Genomic DNA, 5,799 nt, shown 5'->3' on the forward strand with positions numbered 1-5,799 from the left:
AAGAAGGGGGAGGGGAAAGGGGGAGGGGAAAGGGGGAGGGGGAGGGAGAGGGAAAGAAGGGAAAGGGGAAGGGGAAAGAAGGGGAAGGAGAAGGAGAAAGAAGGGAAGAAAGTGAAGAGGAAGGGAAAAAGGGAAGAAGGGAAGAAGGGGAAGAAAAGGGGAAGAAAGGGAGAAGAAAAGGGGAAGAAAGGGGGAAGAAAAGGGAAAGAAAAGAAGGGGAAGAAAAGAAGGGGAAGAAAAAAGGGGAAAAGGGGGAAAAAGAGGGGAAAGGGGGAAAAAGATGGGGAAAGGGGGGAAATAGGGGGAAAGGGGAGAAAAAAGAGGGGAGAAATAAAGAGGGGAGAAAAAAGAGGGCAAAAAAGAGGGGAGGGAAAAAGAGGGGAGGGAAAAGGGGGGAGGGGAAAAGGGGGAGTGGAAAAGGGGAGGAAAAAAGGGAGGGAAAAGGGGAGGGGGAAAGGGGGAGGAAAAAGGGGGAGGGGGAAAAGAGAGGGAGAAAATGGAGAGGGGAAAAAAGGGGAGGGAGGAAAAGGGAAGGGAAAAGGGAAAGGGAAAAAAGGGAAGGGAAAAAGGGGAAGGGGGAAAAGGGAAAGGGAGGGAGGAGAAAGGAGGGAAGGGGGAGGAGGGGAGGGAAGGGGGAGGAGAAGGGAGGGAAGGGGGAGAAGAGGAGGGAAGAGGGGGAAGAGGAGGAAGAGGGAAAGAAAAGGGGGAAAGGGGGGAAAAGAGAAGGGAGAAGGGAGGAAAGGGAAAAGGGAAAGGGAAAAGGGAAAGGGAAAAGAAAAGGGAAAAGGGAAAAGTAAAGGGAAACGGAAAAAGAAGGGGAAAGGGGAAAGGGAAAGGGGAAGGGGGAAAGGGAAAAAAAGGAAAAAAGGGAAAAAAAAGGGAAAAGGGGGAAAAGGGGAAAAAAGGGGAAAAGGGGGGAAAAAGGCTATGATTGACAAAAAGTAGTTTCTCCATAGAAACAGACTTGGTCTGATGACATGACCCAGGGAGTAAAATGACATGTGATGCATTAGATGTTTGTTAAACTAGGAAATCCTGTGCTCTCATTATAAAATCAGATACCATGTGAGGCAAAAGATAACATCTTTGGTAAAAAGAACTGACCCCCCAAATTGTTCTTTCAACTACACTGCACAGCACATACACACACAAAGAGAGGGTGGGGAGAGAGAGAGAAGTTTTAAGTATGAAAACAAATAAAAATGATTTTTGACATAAACATACATTATGAAATTATTGTCCCCATCAAGCTAATTGTCCTATTGTTTGCCTCACATGGTATCTGATTTTATAATGAGAGCACAGGATTTCCTCGTTTAACAAACATCTAATGCATCACATGTTCTACAGGCATAATTATTAATGCAGTTATTTTAATAACTATTATTCACACTGGTAACACTATCAGTTGTAAGCAACATTAGTTTGTACCTTGGGTTTGCAGCACACAAAATTCTAAAACTGCCTGAAGTAAGTATTATCCTTTTGAACAACATACACGAGATAATGAGAGGCAAGAAGATGACTGGACTAAGCTTGAGTCCACAAAAGACTCCTGGAACTTGGCAGCCAGTGACATGCCACGTGGGAGGGGGACAGTGGAATATCTACTGTACAAGTAAAATTCTGTATCGCTTGCTGGTGCTGAAAGTTTGGATGCTATTCTTATTTTCTTTAATCACTCAGTGATAATTGATGGACCCACTGCCTTACATGGGGTAAAACTTAATGAAATGCTTAAGTACAATTTTTCTACTGCCCTTTTACAGTGGTGAGCCAGCTTTAGAGAGAAAGATGGATATAAAGATCAAAGAAAATGCAATTTGTCGTGAAAAGTATATTTTATTGCAAATGTAGAAGGCATGTTGAAGCTAAAGAATCCAAAAATGTGCTTGTGTTAGTGTGACAGATAAGCCATCTCTTTAAACTTCTAACATTTTTCTTTTTTTTTTTTTTGTTATGATCCAAATGTGATGTGTTTATTTTTCTTTGATGCAAAACCAAAGATCTCACTAGAGCAGAGAGTGATGTAACAAAAGACCATGAAAAAGTGGACTGGGACATGCAGGATGCAATGCACAGAATGGGGAGGCAGGTCACTTCCTTTAACATGACACTACATTATTGCTGAGGAACATATTTAAATTAACGCTGCAGGACTCACCTGAAATGTGGCACAAACATGGCATTTCTAGGCATGCCTTGAAGGACCTCCCATTGGATGGGTCTGTAATCTCTAGACTTCAGTGTGGGAAGAATTACAATTCTTTGGAAGAATTAAAAGTTCACACTTTTGAAATGTCACAGAATTTTAAGGCCAAAACATCTTGGGTTCATTTCTCTTCATTTCCAGGGACAAGTGATACTCCAAACCACATTAAGCCTCCAGTTCAAATCCCAGTCCAACCTTGTGGCCTCCTGCATTGAAGTTCTCTCCATCTATTAAAGCTGACAGAGTCAGTTTGACTCCTGGTTAGAGGGTCTATGTATAACCCAGTCCAATTAAACTGGCATTGTTTACTTTGGCAGATAGAGAAGTTTAACAATCCAGCAATGCCAATCTGAGTGTTGTTGCTGCCAGCTGTCCATGCCGGGTTTATTGACGTTTCAACCTTCTCATTAACTTTCTGGAAGACAGTCTCCAAATTCAATGCCATCATTCACAGTATGATGGAGTTGGAAGTCTGCAGCCCTGTAACCAAGAGCCAAATTATTCTGAGATAGTATGGATTTGGCTGTGACAAAACTCATCTGATATCCTGAGAACCTCAAAGGCCAGTACAACCCAGGTCCAGAAAAAAAAATCTATATCAACATTACTGCTGAGCCTAAAACAATCCCCTTTATAGGAGGTCTTTAATTTCTCACTCTTCTCTCCTGTGTTTGGTACAAATATGGTATCATGAGTCAGTTTCAACCTTTCAGCCAACTTATTCTCCCAAGAGATTTCTGTCCCAAGAGTATTGTCTATATTCTATTTTTGGGTGAAGGTGAGCCCATAGTGACAGTCCTTATATTTGGTCTCTGAGTTGTCTGATGCTTTCCCGGTGTCAGTATAATAATGACCTGAAGTAGAAAATCCCATCACTCCACTCCAAGACTTGGATTTCAGATCTATTTTGACCATGCCAAACCCACACCGTTCATTAAAGACATCTTTGGCAGCCTTTCCTGGGTCAAAGTAAGTTGGTGTGTTATACATATCTACAATCTGAGGGTGGGCCCATCCCGCTCCACCAAGGACATTTTTCTATGAAAATGGTGGACTCTTACACCTGCATCTAATCTAAGCCATGCCATGCCATCATCATTTTGTCACAAGAGGGACTAGACAGAAGTACAGCTCTCCTGTGGGATCTTATACTAACTTCCTTCTGTCCACACTGTGTACTACTGTCAGCATATCTGTCAGAGTTAGGTGCATATGTAATATCACCAAAAATGTTAAGAAAACTACTAGCTTACCATTTTATTTTTGAACTGTTATAAAAGTATAGAGAAACTCCCTGAATTCCTGAGCCATTTTGACTTTCATGGACTTTTTAAATATAATTGCTTTTGTGGGTTTTATATGTGCTGATTTGTTTATATGCTGAGCAGATTTATATGCACAAGCCTATAATTAATTACTTCTAAATATCTGTAAGCCTTTGTAGTGGATCCCACACTTGATAAGATGAATCAAAGTGATTAAGATGCTAGAACAAAGCCACGTGCTACCTGTCTCTGCCCGCTGAGGCTGATCCTCTGCTCTGAAGTAGCTCAAATAGTCTGGAAATAATTCAACTGGACTAGGAAGAATACCAGCTAAATATCTGTGTAAATGTCTGTGTGTGTGCGGATGTGTTTGTGTGTGTGACCACTGCTCTGTTTTTAACATCAACTGGGCACATGAGAGATAAAACAAAAATATAATGACATAGAACCTAACAAGTGTTTTGCATTAATAATCAATTCTAACAGATAGGAATACCAGCTATTACTGGAATTTTATCAGAAAATAATGAGTTGCCTAGAATAACAGAATTGTAGAGGGTGCCAGAAACAGGAAGTAAAGGATTTAATAAATGCTCATGTTCTAGTTCCTGGTTTCAAACACATTTTAGATCAGACCTTGGAACAGTCGGAGGGTAGAATAATTGTGGAGTTTGGACAGAGGGAAGTTAATTATTTTGTTTTCTCCACAAGGGCAGCCTCTGCTTACTTGTTTAAGCAGGAAATCATCAACTACAGCAAAGCAAGAAAACTGTTGACAGTTATTTTACCTTAGTTTTAGAAAACAAGTATAATAACCAATAAATGTTCCATTGTAATTTTATATACTCTATAAGAATATACACTTATTTTATTTTTAAAAACCTAATATGCATTATTTTCACAGCATGTGAACCTAAAGTGGCTTTGGGAACAGAAAACATAGCATCTAAGTCTCAGCTGCCATTTTCTTTTGCTTTTTAAATCTGGGAGGATTTGATTCTTTTCTTCCTTTTTTCTTGTCACCCTGAACATTTCTTCTGCCCAATATTTGCTTCTGCCTACCCACATCCTGGAGTTCTAATCAATTTAAAGAAATGGGAGATCACATCAATTTAAGACCATGTATACATTAACCCGATAGCATGTAGACATAAACCCTAAATCATACCCAGAAATGTATCTATTCTAGGTGATAGCATACTAAATTATAGGCAGCTATCTCATAATTTTGTTCATCATGGACAGTCCATCAATTCAGGTCAGTTTTCACAGGCTCGTCCTCTGCTAGGTGGAGGAGTGGCTGATTTCTGACCAATGGGTGGTATATGAAGTCCCCTTTGTCCCTGTACTCTATTTATTTTTCTGTTTTGTACATCTTTCTTTTTTCTTTTATTGGATATTTTATTTATTTACATTTCAAATGTTATCTGCTTTTCCAGTTTCCCCTCTGGAAACCCCCTATCCCATTTCCCCTCCCCCTGCTTCTATGAGGACACACACACACACACACACACACACTCCTGCCTCCCTGCCCTGGCATTCCCCAATACTGGGGCATAGAACCTTCCCAGGACCAAGGGCCTCTCCTCCCATTGATACCCAACAAGGCCATCCTCTGTTACATATGCAGCTGGAGCCCTGAGTCCCTCCATGTGTCCTCTTTGGTTAGTGGTTTAGTCCTGGAAGCTCTTGAGTTCTCTTACCTTCTCTTCTACCTGGACACAGATGATGTGAGGGTATCAGACAACTGTGATCTTTCCTGCCTCCAGGGCAGCATTTTTATGTTGTCTAAATTGCTGGATGAGTTTAACTCTTTATGCTTGAAAGACTGGGGTCCCATTTTCTTTGATAAAACCTGAAGGAGCCATGGCATTTCTTCAGTCCTGACTCCTCTGTCATCAAGTTTTCATCAAGTTGTAATTGTGATCATTCTCAGACTGTTCTTACTGTCTGGTGTTTGATGCACTCAGCTGCAGCTATAAGCTAGTTTTAAGAACTACTGTGCAAAGGTATCAGGTTCACTCAGTTAACCCAGTATAATCTTCCATTCTTTAATTTTATCAGAAAACCAATTTGACAATATAAAATTACATATTATGATTCTGAGAATTGTAAAGTGGACACTGGTGGGAAGCCATTATTCTGATTACTACAGGAAAATCATGTTAAATTAAGAGTCTATCTATCCTCTTGCTCTTTTGCTTTCTCTTGTTTTGCTTTCCCTCCCCACCCCGCGTTCCCTTCTCCCCTCTCTGCCCATGGCTGGTCTCTTCTCTTCTCTTCTCTTCTCTTCTCTTCTCTTCTCTTCTCTTCTCTTCTCTT

At 40.8% G+C, this 5,799-nt stretch overlaps 1 protein-coding gene and 1 pseudogene across 2 annotated transcripts in view; one reads left to right on the plus strand and one right to left on the minus strand.

The window, feature by feature from the left end:
* Ostn (osteocrin) overlaps nt 1-5,799 on the plus strand; it is a 45,026-nt gene that overhangs the window by 32,877 nt on the left and 6,350 nt on the right. The gene's annotated exons all lie outside the window — the stretch shown is intronic.
* Nucleotides 2,378-3,202, minus strand: LOC110311802 (annotated as a pseudogene).

Source organism: Mus caroli, chromosome 16 (genome assembly GCF_900094665.2).
Source record: "Mus caroli chromosome 16, CAROLI_EIJ_v1.1, whole genome shotgun sequence".
Classification (NCBI taxonomy): Eukaryota; Metazoa; Chordata; class Mammalia; order Rodentia; family Muridae; genus Mus; species Mus caroli.